The sequence below is a fragment of the Scyliorhinus torazame genome, chromosome 12 (genome assembly GCF_047496885.1).
Source record: "Scyliorhinus torazame isolate Kashiwa2021f chromosome 12, sScyTor2.1, whole genome shotgun sequence".
In the NCBI taxonomy this organism is placed as follows: domain Eukaryota; kingdom Metazoa; phylum Chordata; class Chondrichthyes; order Carcharhiniformes; family Scyliorhinidae; genus Scyliorhinus; species Scyliorhinus torazame.
The window spans coordinates 191,888,788-191,908,446 of NC_092718.1; the positions used below are offsets into that span (position 1 = coordinate 191,888,788).

Below are 19,659 nucleotides of genomic sequence, written 5' to 3' on the forward strand. Positions count from 1 at the left end.
TCGGGAGAATTTCGCCCTATGTGTCACACAAGCCTCTGTGTTATGAAAGTCCTGGTGAATAATTGGATTGTTTAAATTCAATGTGCTGTTATTTTATTCTTGCTGTACTAATGGCATTTTTATAGTTTTGCGGCAAAGTTATTTATATCCCTAGAATTTTCCACAGTATCTTGGAAGATCTGTGCACGCCATGACATTGTAGGTTGATTTAAATAGGAATGTTTTACTTATGTAAAGATAGAATCATAGAATCTCTACAGTGCAGGAGACCAATCGACCCATTGAGTCTGCACTGACCCTCTGAAAGAGCACTCTACCCAAGCCCACTTCCCTTCCCTATCCCCATAACACCTTAACCTAACCTATATGTCCCTGGATGCTAAGGGGAAATTTAGCCAACAATCCACTTAACCTGCACATCTTTGGACTGTGGGAAGAAATTGGAGCATCCAGAGGAAACCCCTGCAGACACAGGGAGAATGTTCAAACCCCACACAGACAGTCACCCAAGGTGGAAATTAAACCCAGGTCCCTGGCGCTGCGAGGCAGCAGTGCTAACCACAGTGCCAGTGTGCCGCCCCCGCGGGATATTTGCAAAATTGGCACAACTGGATTTCCTCAAAGGTGAAGTGATAGAGATTATGAGCGGGATACTCTGGACCCCAGCCGTGTGTTTCACGGTTGCATGCCATTCTCGCCACTTGTCAATGGGATTTCCCATTGAAGCCACCCCACACCGCTGGGAAACCGGCAGGCGGGGGTGCACTGCCAGCGGGAAGAGAATCCCAATGGTTGGAGAATTCCGGTCTCTGTTTGCAGGTCATTCCCTAAACTCATACTTCCAACAGTTGTAAGACCTACACTTCATAAAGAAGAATAGTACTTCATAATTAAATAATAAAAATATAGCTCCAATTAAGAAATTTATACAACAGGTAGTAAGGATTTGTAACCAATTTGTGTAATTTTTGTTGTGAGTGAAGTAACCCTTTCCTGTCTCCAGCATAATGAATTACTGGTGTTCCTGGGCGGCATGGTAGAACAGCGGGTAGCGCTGTTGCTTCACAGCTCCAGGGTCCCAGCTTCGATTCCCGGCTTGGGTCATTGGCTGTGCGGAGTCTGCACGTTCTCCCTGTGACTGCGTGGGTGTGCTCCGGTTTCCTCCCACAAGTCCCGAAAGACGTGCTTGTTAGGTGAATTGGACATTCTGAATTCTCCCTCCGGGTACCCGAACAGGCGCCGGAATGTGGCGACTAGGGGCTTTTCACAGTAACTTCATTGCAGTGTTAATGTTAGCCTACTTGTGACAATAAAGATTATTATTTGGGGGCAGCACGGTAGCATTGTGGATAGCACAATTGCTTCACAGCTTCAGGGTCCCAGGTTCGATTCCGGCTTGGGTCACAGTCTGTGCGGAGTCTGCACATCCTCCCCGTGTGTGCGTGGGTTTCCTCCGGATGCTCCGGTTTCCTCCCACAGTCCAAAGATGTGCAGGTTAGGTGGATTGACCATGATAAATTGCCCTTAGTGTCCAAAATTGCCCTTAGTGTTGGGTGGGGTTACTGGGTTATGGGGATAGGGTGGAGGTGTTGACCTTGGGTGGGGTGCTCTTTCCAAGAGCCGGTGCAGACTCGATGGGCCGAATGGCCTCCTTCTGCACTGTAAATTCTATGATTATTATTATGGAGGTACTGTATCCTTATCTGTTCATGTCATTCAAATATATAGATTGATTAACATTCTCTATTTCCCATACATGTTGATGAATGATTTAAACATGAAAGAAAAGAAAATATGTGGACTTCGAATAGAATAAATCTCAATATTATGTAAGTTACCTGGCAGTCTATGGAATATGTCTCAAGTTAACTTAAAACAATAATTTTAAGATTACAGTTCTATCCTGTTCAGATGCTTCCTGCAAGGTGATCATGGTGATTTAAAAAAAATATTATGAGTGCATTCACTTTGTTAGATTGAAAGGTGGGTATATAAAATCCCCCAGGAGGGTCAATTTTCACCAAGTTGGAGTTATACTGCACTGTGTGGGGACTTCTGTGAGGCTCCATGTTGGAGGCAATCTCACATCTCCCATTCCCGTGCCCTTGAGAGTCAGATCACTGGTCAACTCCCGTGTTATCACTTTTACACTGATGCACACCCAAAGCTGCTTTGCACTGATGTGAAGGTGGCAGTGCAACGAGAGGAGAAATCTTTGCAAAACTGAACTCAAGATACAGCACTGCCTCTGAAAATCTTAGCATTTTGGAGCTGAAGAGAGACAGGTCATAATATTATTTCTTTCAAAAACAAATTCACTGTTAAGTATGGAGATAGTTTGTGAAACAAAAACTACTCGTTAATCCAAACTAACACAATATTTGTCCTGTTGGATTGACTTCCCTACTGTTAAAAGCTGTAGGGGACAGAAGTTAGGCTTTAAGAAATCATGCAAATGCTTTATTAATCTGAGCAACGGAAGGGAACATTCAAATGGCAGATTTAGATATTGTTAGGTTTGATTCAAACTCGCCCTGAGGCCTTTTGTTAACTAATTATAGAAAACAGAAGTCACACATCTTCTTGTCTTGCAGTCTTGATAGTACCGCAGTCATCAACCACTCTGTATTTAATTAGTGTTGATTGTTGTTAGCATGTTCAATAATTATTAATTAGGTTTAGGAAGGGCCTTAAAATTCCAGCTGCATGCCTAGAGCAGAGTTGCATAGGACATGGCTGTGATGAGGCCACTGACATTTTGGTGGTGAGTGTATTATAAATGGGCCGCTCAGGGGAATGAAGCCATAAATTTGTCACTGCATCCCAGACAAACAGAACAGAATTCACCTGGAAACCCTATACGAACAACTAAATTCAGTCAGGGGGTAGATATTGGAAATCTGAAATAAAAATATGAAAAGACTGGGTTTAGCTGGTTTTGAAAGGCGGCGGGATTCTCTGGGAATTGGCGGGGCGAGCAGAAACAGCGCAGTGGAGTGGTGGGAACCACTCCTGCGTCGGATCGGCCCAAAGGTGCTGAATCCTCCGCACCTTCAGGGGCTAGGACGGCGCCCGAGTGGTTCGCGCCCCGCCGGCTGGCGTGGAAGGCTTTTGGCGCCACGCCAGCCGGGGCTGAAGGGACTCCACCGCCTGGCACGGGTCCGCACATGCGCAGGAGCGTCAGCGTCTGCTGACGTCATCTCCGCGCATGCGCAGGGGAATTCACCTTCGCGCCGGCCATTACGGAGGCCTACACGGCCAGCGCGTAGGAATAGAATGCCCCCACGGCACAGGCCCGCCCGCGGATCGGTGGGCCCCCACCGCAGGCCAGGCCACCGTGGGGGCACCCCCTGGGCCAGATCGCCCTGCGCCCTCCCGAGGACCTCGGAGGCCGGCTACGGATCTGGGGCGTCATTCTCCGACCCCCCAGAGGGTCGGAGAATGGCCGTTGGCCGCCGTGAATCCCGCCCCCGCCGGTTGCCGAAGTCTCCGAAGGGAGAAAAGTCGGCGGGGCGTTAATGGCGCCGCTGCCGCGGAGAATGTCACGGGTCTGCGCAAGGCAGCCGATTTTCGGCCTGCCGATATTCTCCCTTCTGGATGGGCCGAAGTCCCGTCGACGTGATGACCGTTCACGTCGACGTAAATTAAACCTCCTTTTCATCGGCGTGACCCGGTGCTCCAGGCTCACGCCGACCAGCGTGGAGCTGAGTGACGGCCTGGGGGGTTGGCTCTGGGCAGGCAATGGCGTGGCCGCAGTCTGAATGCGTGAGGAGAGGTGTGTCTCGGGTTGTGTGTGTGTGTGTGCGGCGGGGGGGGGGGGGGTGGTTAGAGTAGGCTGGGCTCCGGGGGAGTGCCGGGAGGGGGTCCGTGCCGGGGTGGAGGTTGGAGGGGGTCCGTGCCGGGGTGGAGGTTGGGGGGGGTTCCGTGCCGGGGTGGAGGTTGGGGGGGGTCCGTGCCGGGGTGGAGGTTGGGGGGGGGGTCCGTGCTGGGGTGGAGGTTGGGGGGGGGGTCCGTGCCGGGGTGGAGGTCGGGGGGGGGTCCGTGCTGGGGTGGAGGTTGGGGGGGGGGTCCGTGCTGTGCCGGGGTGGAGGTTGGGGGTTGGGGGGGTCCGTGCTGGGGTGGAGGTTGGGGGGGGGGTCCGTGCTGGGGTGGAGGTTGGGGGGGGGGGGTCCGTGCCGGGGTGGAGGTTGGGGGGGGGTCCGTGCCGGGGTGGAGGTTGGGGGGGGGGTCCGTGCTGGGGTGGAGGTTGGGGGGGGGGTCCGTGCCGGGGTGGAGGTTGGGGGGGGCCGTGCCGGGGTGGAGGTTGGGGGGGGGTCCGTGCCGTGCCGGGGTGGAGGTTGGGGGGGGGTCCGTGCCGTGCCGGGGTGGAGGTTGGGGGGGGGTCCGTGCTGGGGTGGAGGTTGGGGGGGGGGGTCCGTGCCGGGGTGGAGGTTGGGGGGGGGTCCGTGCCGTGCCGGGGTGGAGGTTGGGGGGGGTTTCGTGCTGGGGTGGAGGTTGGGGGGGGGGGTCCGTGCCGGTGTGAGGTTGGGGGGGGTCCGTGCCGGGGTGGAGGTTGGGGGGGGGGTCCGTGCCGGGGTGGAGGTTGGGGGGGGGGTCTGTGCCGAGGAGGGGGATGGGAGGGCAAGTGAGTTGGTCCACCTGGCCAGGTGCCAGCCTCCAACAGTTGGACCCATGCGGTCCATGCCACCTGGCTGGGGGGAGGAGGGGATATGGGCATTGATGACATGTCGTCGTTCCGCTCCCCCCCACCAGGCCGTCATGTTTTCAGATCATCCAGCGATATTGGCCGCCGTGGTGGCAGCCGCTCATGTCTATGTTGCCCTGGATGAGGAGGAGGAGGAGGAGGAGGAGCGTGCCAGAGAGGCGGCGCAGGCTGCCGCAGAGGGGCAGGCGGCAGCCGCCCAGGCTGGAGGGACACCTGACCGACAGGACGAGGAGGGGGAGGAGGACGTCGCGGCCCCACGGCATCGGAGGCACCCGAGGGCGCCCCGTGTGTACCGGCCCCGGCAGTCATACCAGGACCTCACGGACCGGGAATGCAGGAGGAGACTCCGGATGAGCCGGGAAACCGTGGCACACATCTGCCACCTGCTGGCACACCTGTCACCGCGTGGCACTGGCGGGGGGCACCCTCTCCCCGTGTCCGTCAAGGTTACGGTGGCCCTGAACTTTTATGCAACGGGGTCATTCCAGGCACCGAGTGGGGACCTGTCCGGCATATCGCAGACATCGGTGCACCGGTGCATCCGGGCAGTGACAGATGCCCTATATGCCATGGCACACCGCTACATCCGCTTCCCCGTGGACCGGGCCAGCCAAGATGCCCGGGCCGTGGGCTTATCTGCCGTGGCCGGGTTCCCCATGGTCCAGGGTGCGATCGATGGGATGCACGTCGCCGTGCGGCCACCTGCAGCTAACAGGGCCGTGTTCACTAATAGGAAGGGGACCTATTCGATGAACGTACAGGTTGTCTGCGACAACCGCATGATGATCCTGCACGTCTGCGCCCGTCACCCAGGCAGTGTACACGATTCATGTTGTCGCGGTCATCCATCCCCGGCATGTATGAGGGACGCCATCCCCGGCTGAGGAGCTGGTTGCTGGGCGACAGGGGCTACCCATTGCGATCGTGGCTGATGACGCCTATACGAAGGCCACGCAATGAGGCGGAGAACCGCTACAATGATGCCCATGTAGCGACAAGGGGAGTGATCGAGAGGTGCTTTGGCGTGCTGAAGATGCGTTTCAGGTGCCTGGACCTCTCTGGGGGCGCCCTCCAGTATCGGTCAGATAGGGTCGGCCGCATCATTGTGGTGTGCTGCGTCCTGCACAACATAGCCCAGCAGAGGGGCGATGTGCCGCAGGCAGAGGAGGGCGGAGTGGAGGAGCAGAAGGAAGAGGCCCAGTCCTCCCAGATGAGGGGGATGGGGGCAATGGTCAGGGCAGGTGCCTGTCCGTGGTGTCAGGGCCACAGCGGTGACGGCCTCTGCCACTTCCCTCCACAGACGCCGGCTGTGGCGTGGGGCAACTCTGCGGCCGTGTCCGGGATACAGGGCGTCCCTCCTCTGCTCCACCGCGTCCAGGAGTGCCTCCGCATCGCGTGACTCGAACCTCGGGGCTGAGCGACGGCCAGCCATCCAGTCAGGTGTTGCGGTCGGGTGTTCCGGTCGGGTGGGGGGGAGCAGCGCGGCCTTATGAGCCGTCACGCCGTGCAGCGCGTATGACGTTGCACGGCGTGAACCACTGCGCAAGCGCGGATCCCGTTACGTCGCTGCTAGCCCATTTCGGGCCGGAGACTATCGACCCATTTTTCCGACGTGACGCAAGTCGGATTTGCACCATTTTTTGCGCCGATCGGCGGACTTTCCGCCGATAACGGAGAATTTCGCCCCTGGGTCCCGCCGGTATGGACCTACCTTGATTTACGCCGGTGGGACCTGGCAGAAACAGGCGGGAACTCGGCCCATCGCGGACCGGAGAATTCGGGCGGCCCCGGGACCCATTGAGTCGTGCTGGTCCCCGCCATTCTCCGAGGAGGGCGGCGCGACTGACCCCTTGCCGACTTTTGGGGGGTGGGAGAATTCGGAGGCCTGCGGGGGCGGGATTCACGCCGACTCCCGGCGATTCTCCGACCCGGCGGGGGGTCGGAGAATCTCGCCCAAGGTTTCTGGAAATGAATGGAGTCATTGATATTCATCACATTTACAATTCCCTGCAAGGCAACTTTCAATCTCCCGTGCTCCAGTCAACCCATCCCCACCTCCACCAATTCCACTCCCTTCCATGAAACCCTCCCGAAACCCCCTACCCCACATCTTTCTCCTGTCAGGTGGTAACAAATGTCAGATTTTGCCAAGCCTAACAGCTTGTTCCAGTGACCTAGTAACAGATGAGATAGCCTAGGCCCGATTTCTGCATCAGTGGGTTTCTAATTCACTTACTCTGCCACCCGCCCAAAATCTCCCTGGATCCAGGCCGATGAGAGTTTTAAATGGGAGGCATGGTGGCACAGTGATTAGCACTGCTGCCTCATGGTGCCGTGGATCCGGGTTCAATCCCAGCGTCGGGTCACTATCCGTGTGAAGTTTGCACATTCGCCCCATGTCTGCGTTGATCTCACCCCCCACTACCCAAAATATGTGCAGGGTAGGTGGATTGGCCACGCTACATTGCCCCTTAATTAGAAAAAAAAGGAATTGGGTACTTTAAATTTAAAAAACCTCCTTCTAAAAAGTAGGCGGCATGGTGGTATAGTGGTTAGCACTGCTGCCATACAGCTCCAGGGACCCAGGTTCGATTCTCGGCTTGGGTCACTGACTGTGTGGAGTTTGCCCTTTTTCCCTGTGTCTGCGTGGGTTTCCTCCGCGTGCTCCTGTTTCCTCCCACAGTCCAAAGATGTGCAGGTTAGGTGGATTGGCCATGATAAATTGCACCTTAGTGTGAAAACGGTTAGGTGGGGTTACTGGGTTATGGGGACAGGGTGCAGGTGTGGGTTTTAGTAGGATGCTCTTTCCAAGGGCCGGTGCAGACTTGATGGGCCGAATGGCCTCCTTCTGCACTATAGGGATTCTATGGGATTCTATGATTGATCATATTGGTCATGGAAATAGTATTTCCATTTGGCACAATGCACCATTCCAACTGGGCTTCAGAGCTGACCATTCCCAATGAAGCCCTGATCTCCCAGCCCCAGAGTTACAGTCGCATTACCTGACCTCAGCGATCCATGAACAGGAATACATCCATTCACATTGTATCTTGTCCCACTGGAAAGCCTCAGAATACTTTACACAGTGTGTGGTTTATGAAGTGCAGTGACTGTAACCGTGAAACGCCATTTTGTGCTGACAATCACCCACAAACAAGCAGTGAAATGAATGACCATTGAATCCCTTCCAAAATATAGCGGCAACAATTAATATTTCATTTGTTTAAAGAAAACCAAAAGATAGTCAGGGTGGAGGGGTCAGTGAATTCAATCTTTGTAGGAGTACAAGATGGTGATTGCAAATTGTTTTTCTGGGTATCTTGCCAGGTTTTGCTCCTCATTGGCTTTGAGTGGGGTTTATAAGAGCCAGTTGTTCCGCAGCTGACTGTTTTGTGTCCCCATTGAGATTGAATTTTATCTCCATTGGAGTTCTTCTTTTCTGGAAATGTGCACCGTGTACTGCAGTGGCCATCGCTAAGGAGAAGATTCCGGGGAAACTGAAAGGTCTGAAGGTGGATAAGTCACCTGGACCGGATGGACTACACCCCAGGATCCTAAAAGAGATAGCTGAGGAGATTGGGGAGGCATTGGTGGTGATCTTTCAGGAATCACTGGAGGCAGGAAGGATCCCAGTGGCTATGTAAATCAATGGAAAGTAGCCAATGTAACACCACTGTTTAAGAAGGAGGGAGGCAGAAGATGGGAAATTATATAGGCCGGTTAGCCTGACTTCGGTCATTGGTAAGATTTTAGAGTTCGTTATTAAAGATGAGATCGCAGAGTACTTGATTTGCATGATAAAATAGGACTGAGTCAGCACGGCTTTGTCAAAGGGAGGTCGTGTCTGAAAAATCTGTTAAGAGTTCTTTGAGGAGGTAACAAGGACGTTAGACAAAGGCGAACCAGTGGACGTGATTTATTTTGTTTTCCAGGAGGCCTTTGACAAGGTGCCGCATAGGAGATTGTTAAATGAGTTAAGAGTCCATGGTGTTAAGGGTAAGATCCTGGCATGGATAGAGGATTGGCTGACTGGCTGAACGCAGAGAGTGGGGATAAAGGGGTCTTTTTCAGGATGGCAGCTGGTGACTAGCGGTGTGCCTCAGGGGTCTGTGCTGGGACCACAACGTTTTACAATGTACATTATTGATCTGGAAGAAGGAACTGAGGGTGCTGTTGCTAAGTTTGCAGATGATATAAAGATCTGTTCAGGGACAGGTAGTATTGAGGAAGCAAGGGGGCTACAGAAGGTTTTGGACAGGCTAGGAGAGTGGGCAATGAAGTGGCAGATAAAGTATAATGTGGAACAGTGTGAGGTTATGCACTTTGGAAGGAGGAATTTAGGCATGGACTATTTTCTAAATGGGGAAATGCTTAGGAAATCAGAAGTGCAAAGGGACTTGGGAGTCCTTGTTCATGATTCTCTTAAGTTAACGTGCAGGTTCAGTCGGCAGTTAGGAAGGCAAATACAATGTTAGCATTCATGTCAAGAGGGCTAGAATACAAGACCAGGGATGTACTTCTGAGGCTATATAAGGCTCTGGTCAGACCCCATTTGGAGTATTGTGAGCAGTTTTGGGCCCCGTATTTAAGGAAAGATGTACTGGCCTTGGAAAGGGTCCAGATGAGGTTCACAAGAATGATGCCTGGAATGAACAGCTTGTCATGTGATGAACGGTTGAGGACCCTGGGTCTGTACTCGTTGGAGTTTAGAAGGATGAGGGGGGATCTTATTGAAACTTACAGGATACCGTGAGGCCTGGATAGAGTGGATTTGGAGGGGATGTTTCCACTTGTAGGAAAAACTAGAACCAGAGGACACAATCTCAGACTAAAGGGACGATCCTTTAAAACAGAGATGAGGAGGAATTTCTTCAGCCAGAGGGTGGTGAATCTGTGGAACTCTTTGCCGCAGAAGGCTGTGGAGGCCAAATCACTGAGTGTCTTTAAGACAGAGATAGATAGGTTTTTGATTAATAAAGGGATCAGGGGTTATGGGGAGAAGGCAGAAGAATGGGGATGAAAAAATATCAGCCATGATTGAATGATGGAGAAGACATGATGGGTTGAGTGACCTAATTCTGCTTCTATGTCTTCTGGTCTTATTCTGGGTTAGCTGACTTCTGCTGCAGAGGCTGTGAAAGTGAAGCAATTGTTGGCACAAAGTCAGTCGGAATCAACATTCCTGGTTGCTATATGTGACTTCTGATAAAAGGGATCACAGAATAATACAGTGTAAAAGACGCCCTTTGACCCTTCGAGTCTGCACCGATGCATGAAAGCCATCTGACCTACCTACCCAATCCCATTTGCCAGCACTTGGCTCATAGCCTTGAATGTTATGACGTGCCAAATACTCATCCAGGTACTTTTTAAAGGATGTGAGGCAATCCACCACTACCACCCTCCCAGGCAGTGCATTCCAGACCATCACCACCCTCTGGGTAAAGGTTTTTCCTCAAATCCCCCTAAACCTCCTGCCCTTTACATTGAACTTCTGTCCTCTCGTAACTGACCCTTAAACTAAGGGGAACAGTTGCTCCCTGTCCATGCCCCTCATAATCTTGTGCACCTCGGTCAGGTCGCCCCTCAATCTTGTCTGCTCCAGCGAAAACAACCCAAGCCTATATTGTGGAAATTGGGTAAGGGCAGGACAGGATCGGTCCCCATATACTGCAAATACTTGCTGCCTAGGCTGATACTGGAAGTATGGCATCATGGGCAAGGTACTAGAGGCTAGTTGATGGTGCAGGCGGCTGCCACTGTTCGTCAGTGGTGGATGGTTTGAATGTTTGTGGAAGGGAGGTCATTGATGAAGCAGGTGAAGATGGTTGGGCCTAATACACTACCCTGAGGAACTCCTGTAGTGATGTCCTGGAGTTGAGATAACCCCCAACCACCACAACCATCTTCCTTTGTGCTAGGCATGACTCCAACCAGCAGAGTTTCCCCCCTGATTCCCATTGACTCCAGTTTAGCTAGGGCTCCTTGAAGCCATACTCGGTCAAATGCTACCTTGATATCAAGGGCAGTCACTCTCGCCTCACCTCTGGCATTCAGCTCTTTTGTCCATGTTTGTACCAAGCTGTAATGTGGTCAGGAGCTGAGTGACCCTGGCGGAACCCAAACTGAGCGTCAGTGAGCAGATTATTGCTGAATAAATGCCACTTGATAGTACTGTTGATGACTCCTTCCATCACTTTCCTGATGACGGAGAGTAGACTGTTAGGGCGGTAATTAGCTGGGTTGGATTTGTCAGTTTCTTGTGTACAGGACACATTTTCCACATTGCTGGGTAGACGCCAGTGCTGTACTGGAACAGCTTGGCTCGGGCTGTGGAAAGTTCTGGAGCACAAGTCTTCAGTACTATTGCCAGAATATTGTCAGGGCCCACAGCCTTTGCAATATCCAATGCCTTCAGCCGTTTCTTAATATCACGTGGAGTGAATCGTATTGGCTGAAGACTGCCATTTTACAACAATCGACAATGGTTACATGGTCATCTTTTAATTCCAGATATTTTATTGAGTTTAAATTCCATCACCTTCCGTGGATTCAAACCCGGGTCCCCCATCATTATCCCGGGTCTCTGGATTACTAGCCTAGCGACAATACCACTATGCACCGCCTCCTCTTGTGGTTTATGAACCACTGCTACAGTGTACTCTTTCAATGTTGTTGCATCAGGCTGGTTGGAGCTACCTCTGATTCTCTGGTGCATTTTGGTGTTTTTAAGTCACGCCAGTCCCTCCTAAAAGTCGATAATTTCAGATTTCACTGGAAGTCGAGGAGCTTTGGGGGTGGGGTTCTCAAACACTGTTCCATAAATTCTAAGCTTGTTGTAGTGAAGATACAACTGTGCATTCTTGGGTGCATTGTCTCTATCTGAGGAACTCTATCATTGTGCTTGCTAGGTTATGGTAGCGTCAATGTCAAGCACATTTGAAGGATTTGATTGAAAAATGCTTTTATCTGTTGACCAAACGATCACAGCACAGCTCTTGTAAAATTAACCTTTTATCAGCTCTGCAGGGAAGGCCGTACAAGTTACCTCCCAGGTGATCATGTTGGTTCCAGTTGGGGGGATCCCATTCTGGAGCTGAGGCTGAGTGAGATTTGCACCGTTAGCAAAGGATATTACGCCTGCCCAAGGTGCTTCCTGCGGCTGCTTTGCCAACCACCTCGGTACACGTCAGGAATGCTATGCGACAGAAATAATAAACTTTTCTCTCCGCTATACCGTGCCAGTTTGCCTTTTGTTGTGCCTAATGACAGCAATGATGGAATTGTCATGGTTAGGTGCCCACAGTCTCATAACCAAGCTGCTGCTCAGTGAATCCAATCTCACACTCCATTGTATGGATATTCTATATATAACCTGCAGCCAAATGAAATGTGAAGGAAAAAAATCAAATCTAATTACACGGCATTGATTTCTCTCCAATTTTGCTTCTAATACACTTTTTGTCTCCTTGATTCTTTTTTCTCCTTGATTCTCCCCCACCCCATCTGCCTCTTTGAAAATGACTTGTGATACCGCCATACCTAGATTAAACCACAGTAAGAGACAATAAGGTGCAGAATTATTTTTAACATAGAGAGGTACAGTGCAAAGTACAAACAAAATGTGGTCTGCATCTGAGAAACAGGTAGGATCTGGCTTTATATTTCCCTTAGTTTAACTTGTGCCTGCAAGCAATAATGGTGCTCTCTTTTTCTGGGCATTCTGACCAAACGAAAATAGCATTAGTAGGCCTCATCCTCTTTTGTTGAGGGGGTATGTAATTGATCAATGGAGAGTGTTTAAGAGGGAACTGTTTATTTTCATCTGTGGACTGCTGTTGTGTAGACTGCCAAATCTATGTGCGCCAGGTACAGGAGGAGTGGGAAGATGCTTGTTCTAGCTAAGATGAAGGCAGAATCCTGGCAACTAAAATTGATACATTAATAGTGTGAAGGTCAGTAGACTGTTGTTTTTAAAGTGCTTGTGCATGTGTAAGATATGTCTCCATATCTTATGCTGGTATGGACTTAATGGCAAATGTGTTTTTTAATGATCTGGCTATAATGTCTTTGTGCCTCGCAATTTTAGTGAAGTTTTTATATTTGTGGCTAAGGAATGAGAAATTCAATTATGGGGCATGGAAGCAACAATCAGAATATTGCTACCTTCCTTATGCTTGGTTAGAAAGCAAAACTGTGACCCACTGAAATCCGGAAATGCTTTTAGTGTGCTGCCGCAAAAGATTTAAATTGCTGGCACTAAAACTGTTTATAGTGTTCAAAAGCAAGTTACGGTCCACACAGACTGTATATGTTACCCATCAGAAAATAAAAGACTTCAGCAAAACAAAGTCAAGGAATCATTTGAATTACAGTGATGATGAATTGATTTGTGTAGAACTCGCGTGCGAATATGAACCATTAAAAGTTGGATGGATGCATTTTCTAGAGACGGTTGGGGAAACTGGTGCACTGTAACCCTGTTAGAAACCTGCAGACAACATCTGTAGGATTTTACAGTTTATTGCAAAACATACCACAAACTAGAGGTGCGACTGAATTGGTATAAGGTTCGATGCAGCAGCATAGGGTCTAAAATGTGATTAATCATATGCATGGGCTATACTATTGCTTTGTAATGCATTCTATTACATTTTTAGTTCCTGTGTTTAATACTAGACTGGTTTTCGCTTTTCTTCCCCCCTCCCCTTTGTACAAATGCTGTTTCAGTTCAGAAATGACTGCATTCTGCTGGATTATTCATTATTCATTCTTGGACTTCTCGCTGATTTGAAAAGCAGTGTACTGTGACCAAAAACCTTTTTTTTTTATCTTCCTTCTACTATTGTGATTAGTACTCCAGGTCATGTGCTCAGGGGCCTACAGTAATTTCCAACTGGGAATGAATATCAGGCTAGATTCCACAAAACGCTTGAAAATAAAGGATTATTTTCTCTGTGTGTGTGTGTGTCTGTGTGGGGAGGAGGGGGAGGGCAGCCACCTTGGTTATGAGCTTCACTGCTTAAACAAAATCAAACAACTTGTAGTGTAAATCACGACTACAGCCAAAGCAATGTAGTGTTCTGTGCAGAAAGTAGGAAGTTGTCCACGATAGCTATCAGATCAATAATTAATCCAGACAGGCATCCCATTCACTTTTGCAATACAAGTTACTCTTTACAGGGGAAGCAATCTCAGTCACCAGTGGGAAAAACAAAAATCCAGTAGTGAAGATCAGTGAGGGACAGTGTCTTCTTCATGGGCAGCTGGTAGGACCGACAGATTTAGTTAACTCCCAGGTGTACCTTTCGTGGGCTGGTTGTAAACGATGAACGTCCGAAAATATTTTCATCAGAAAATAATAACTTGAAGCAAATGCTACTTTCTACTTCTCTGATTGACAAACGTCAAATTGGCTTTCGTGATATATTTTCCAGTAATGTTACATCAATAGAGTGACGAGAGATCGGAGGGGGGCTCTTCAAATTAAGTGTTCGGCTGGGTACTGTCGCAGGTGTTAAAGAGTTATTGTGTGCATTAATATTCTCGGGTGCAATTTTTCAAACTGACTTATTGTGCCGTATAAAATGCTGCCTCTGCTGTACACAAAATGGCACATTTAGCTTTTTTAAATGGCAGGTCATGCAGTGAATTCTCTAATTGAGATTTTTGGTTTAGCGCTTTCCAGCTTGTTTTCCCAAATTCCTTTATTCTTGTGCTGTTTCCTGTCCAAATACATACCATTGAAAAATAATAAGCTGACACTCGTTGTCATTTACTAGTTAATCTCCTGCGTAGCTCCTCACAGTAAGTGGAATGAGACTTTTTTTGTCAGGACAGGGCTTTCGAAGGAGAGGAGCTACAATTCAAAATGTATTACTCTGCTGCTAGAGTGACACACTACCCTTTTTTGAGGCCTCAGAGTTTACTTAGGATGAGGTCAGTAAGAGTTTAATTGTAGCTTGTTGAAGAAAGTTTGCAAAGGTTTTTGTAACGTTTGAAACCTAGGATGAAATGCCTATCTTTCCTTCTGTTTTGTTTTAAAATTGTTTTGTGTCTGTAACAGTCTGACATCTGGGGCGTCATTCTCTGACCCCCCGCCGGGTCGGAGAATCGCCGGGGGCTGCCATGAATCCCGCCCCCGCCGGTTGCTGAAGTCTCCGGTACGGGAGATTGGGCGGGGGCGGGAATCGGGCCGCGCCGGTTGGCGGGACCCCCCGCTCAATTCTCCGGCCCGGATGGGCCAAAGTCCCGCCCAGAAATTGCCTGTCCCGCCGGCGTAAATCAAAGCTGGTATTTACCGCCGAGACCAGGCGGCGTGGGCGGGCTCCGGGGTCCTGGGGGGGCGCGGGGCGATCTGACCCCGGGGGGTGCCCCCACGGTGGCCTGGCCCGTGATCGGGGCCCACCGATCCGCAGGCGGGCCTGTGCCGTGGGGGCACTCTTTCCCTTTCGCCTCCGCCACAGTCTCCACCATGGCGGAGCAGGAAGTGACTCTCCCCACTGCGCATGCGCGGGAAACTGTCGGCGGCCGCTGACGCTCCCGTGCATGTGCCGCATTTCCGCGCCAGCTGGCGGGGCAACAAACGCCATTTCCGCCAGCTGGCGGGGCAACAAACGCCATTTCCGCCAGCTGGCGGGGCGGAAGTCCCTCCGGCGCCGGCCTAGCCCCTCAATGTTGGGGCTCGGCCCCCAAAGATGCGGAGCATTCCGCACCTTTGGGCCGGCGCAATGCCCGTCTGATTGGTGCTGTTTATGGCGCCAGTCGGCGGACATCGCGCCGTTGGGGGAGAATTTCGCCCCTGGAAAGTAGTGTCTGGATGCATTAGATGTGCCATTTTTAATGCACTATATTACAGATGGTAGATGTATATCATTGCTTAATTAGCATTCAATGTGTCTCCAGCTCTCCTCCTGGCTCTCTACTCCTGAGGATGCTGACTCTCACTCAAATACAAGTCCCACATGTATATTCCACATGCTCTTTGCCACCCATTATTTAATTCAAATAGACCATTCTTTATCTGTGAATTTATTTGGACATTCTGCCATGAAGACCATTGCATTCAAGCTGAATCCTATCTTTACCAGATGTCCATAAGCACAGGCACATTCCAGCAGAACTACACTCTCTTCCTAGCCAAGTGGAGATCAGATCAATGATGGGAACCCTTCAATTGTTACCCTGCTTTGAGATCAGCTAATTCAACACGGACCGGATATTACACCTGGATCGTTCTGGATGTGGTTTCTCTACTAAGGCATTCGGAGAACTCACTTGATTATCTCCTGATTATCTACTGATTATCTACCAGAGTATTTTTCTGCAAGATCTTGGCACTCCAGTCTTTTACAAGATTTAAGTAGTCCAGTTTATGTAGTGCCAGTAGAATCATTGGTCACCTATGATTATGCCAATGGTCAGGTTTTTGAACCTGAGTAAGAAAACAGCTCAGAAGTGATTTGTCCCACAGTATCTGTTTCGGCTCTGCTCACCATGATTGACATCATGGAGTGCAGTAGCCTTCTCCAGCTAGGGAAGCATGTTTATTAGTAAAAGTTGTCATAATATACACCAGTATATTATGGTGCAGACACACACACACACACTGATGGACGTGCAGTGGGCCCAATCAGCATACACAACACCGCAGCCAATCACCAGTGAGAGCACACGCACTATAAAGACAGGGGATGGGAGAGTTCCCGCTCATTCTAGTAGCAGCCAGCTCGGGGCACAGAGTTCACAGCCTGGGGCACAGAGCTCACAGCCTGCAACACAGACATTCACCATGTGCTGAGTGCATCACCTGGTTAGGACTAGGCAAGGGTCAACAGTTAAAGCTGGTATTGCATTTACCCACAGTTCAAGTATGTTAATATAGTTAACCTTATAATAACATAGAGTTGCACCACTTCAAGTGTTGGTGACCTGTTTGTGATCCAGAACACCCAACACATCAAAAGTGTGAGAGGAAAATTAACTCTCCAGTGACTTAATGGAATAAGAACCAAAAATGCTGGGAAAAGTCAGCAGTTCTTGCAGCATCTGTGGAGAGAGAAACAGAGTGAAAGTTTTGAGTCTGTACATACAGACTCGAAACGTTAACTCTGGGCACGATCTAACGAAAAAAACACGGAGTCCGTTCTGGACGGAATTAGAGAGACCCCACTATCTAACGGCACTCTTGTTTTTTGGGGGCCTCAGTGGGGAACACCCCGCCGAGGCTGCACTTGGTCACATTTCTAGCCTGGAAGTGCCATGGTGGCACTGAGGTGGCAGTGCCTTGGTGCCCGGCTGGCACGGTCAAGGTGCCCAGGTGGCATCAACAGTGCCAGGGTGTCACCCTTCCCCGAGACCAATCACGGGGGGCCTCTGATCGCCTGTGCCATTCCATCTGGTAGCCATTTGTGGAGACCAGTGCTAAACGGTACTCACTTGGAGTCTCCGAGGTGAAAGGATTCAATCCCATTGCCTTGGGTAGATCTGAGTGCATATTAAAGTGAGACTAGCTGATCACTTTAATATGCAAATTTTCCAAATAGATCTCGCGAGGCATAACAGGTTGGGTAAATCACCCGAGATCGGCTGCGTCACGCCTTGAGTCAGGCGCGGCTGTTAGATCTCGCCTTCTGTCAGAACTTATGTGGAGATAATAACTTCAGCACAAACATTTTGAAAATGAGAAATTTTAATAGGAAAAAAAAGCATTGAAGCGGTGGTAAATTATTTTCTAAACAAGATATCTGTAATCATGGACACCCACCTTTACTGTTTGTATCATAGTTTTAGTGAGAGGCATTCTGAGCAATAATTATCTTTCCTTTCAAATACCCTAAAGAGTTAACATTTCAAGACCAATATGTCCCCACTTCAGAATCTATTTGGAATGGGTTCAGTAGAAGGATCATTAGTTCAACATACTCTCCCTGCTTTTTAACCATTTAAAATCATGGGTGGAATTCTCCTTCCCGCCAGCCCAGTTTTCCAGCGGCGCACGCCCCCACCGGCAGCGGGATTTCCCGTTTCCGCAACCGGCCAATGGGGTTTCCCATTGTGGCCACCCCATGCGGTTGGGAAACCAACGGATGTTGGTGCGCTGCCGGCGAAGCGGAGGATCCCGCTGACGGAGAATCCGGCAGCATATATTTGTTTTGGCATAATTTCTTACTGCTACAGTGGAATCAGGGCATAACTTGGATGTGTATGTCGAAGGCTGAGATGGACAGATTTTTAATCAGTGAGGGAATCAAGTCTTCTAGGGTTATGACGGGAAAGCGGAGTTGAGGATTATCATATCAGATCAGTCATAATCTCATTGAATGGCAGAGCTGATTTGATGGGCCGAATGGCCTACTTCTGCTCCTATGTCTTATGCTCTTATGGGATTCCTGCTTTCCACAGCGGTGCATTCATGGCCTGGTTAGCCATTTTTATATTTCCCTATTTTTAAAAATCCTTTGTGGCAATACAGCTCTCTCTGCAGCTAGTGACATCCACTGCCTCTGCCTTTACTATACCAGCGGCAGGAATAAAGGTCTTCTGAAGAAGTTCTGAGAGTGCACCTCTGCTAATTCCTCTTCCTTGCATCAATGAGTTAGCTTGCTTCTCTGAAAGGCCCAGTTGCCTTTGAATGGCAACTTATCAGCTGGATGCAGCCCAACTACAGAGTGGAATTTAAAGCCACAGTGATCCAAGCAGTGGAAAAGTAAAAGTGGAGCTGAAAATAATGGATGTTTGCTGTCAATATGTCTAAATAATATAATTAAGCATTCCTGTTTCTGAGCAGTTGATGGACAATGAGCAGTTTGAACTGCTGTGAGGTGTTCAACTGCCAATCACCTTAATTGTAATTTCAACGTGTTGCGTTCATTGTAAATGTTTGGAGTATTTCACATGCTTTACATTACAAATTGTGTAATTTCTCTAGGATAGCTGTTTTTTCTTGAAGTTTTTCCTTGCAGCCTTAACATACTTCTATCATTGTTGCTTCTGGAGTTTTCCACCACATAAGCACTATGCAGCCCCCACAAACTCAGCAAAGTGATAAGAGCATGGAACAGATACAAAGCATAGAGATGGCCTGAGGGTAAAATAGCGGCGCTGACATGAGGTCCGGACCCAAGGTTCTTACATTGCCAGATAACATACCAGAGGTTGTGGGAGCTGGTGAGGCACCAGCAGCAATTCCAATGTGAGAATACTCCCGGGATGGAGTTTGGCCTGGGTTTATTTTTGAGCCCAGCCTGACCATGCATTAACCGAGAGGCACAAGGATTTCAAGAATTAGACTTTATGTACATATTCACGGCGAGCTGCTGCGACTGTTAATTGTGCTTCCACACAAAGAAAATAATCAATATTGGCATGAACATTGAACTTTACAAGAGGGTTATGTTTTGCAAAGTACCTTTAACTGAAAGTAAAACACAGAATTCAAGATAAATACCACCACTTGGAAACATGCCCGTGTGATCCGGTTCCCATTGAAACATTGGGTGCTGGTTTTAACACCTTTTCACTGTACATCACAGAAAAGGACAGCTGCTACTAGAGAAGTAAAGGGAGACAAAGATGCTACTGCTGCAGAGAAGCAAGTCGACTGTTTTGTGCACCAAGCAGGATGCTGGTGAGTGTTTGCTTTCTGTTCCAAAGAGAGGGAATAGAACAGATGGAGGTCTTGAGGTTTTAAGGAATGCAGAGCCGCCAAGGTGTGCCTTGCTGATGGACAAACTCAGGCTGAGTGGAACGATTGCCGGAGGATATTTTAAATTACAACCTGGTGAGATTTAGAGAGAAGTGAACCTGCTGGAGAGCTGGGAGTGAGATTGGGAGTGTTTCCAATAATGCCACACGTCTGCCAGAAACATGGCACACAACAAACAGGTTTCATAAAAGGTATTTCTGTTGGCCAAGCTAGTGAATGCAAAACTTACCTCTTTTGTTAGTTT

General features: G+C 49.5%; 1 long non-coding RNA gene across 1 annotated transcript in view; it reads left to right on the forward strand.

The window, feature by feature from the left end:
• Nucleotides 1-12,453: 12,453 nt before the first annotated feature.
• Nucleotides 12,454-19,659, forward strand: part of LOC140387272 (uncharacterized) — a 124,255-nt gene continuing 117,049 nt past the window's right edge. Inside the window, exon 1 of the long non-coding RNA XR_011933820.1 lies at nucleotides 12,454-12,663. This is a non-coding gene — a long non-coding RNA (uncharacterized lncRNA). The remainder of the gene's footprint in view (nucleotides 12,664-19,659) is intronic.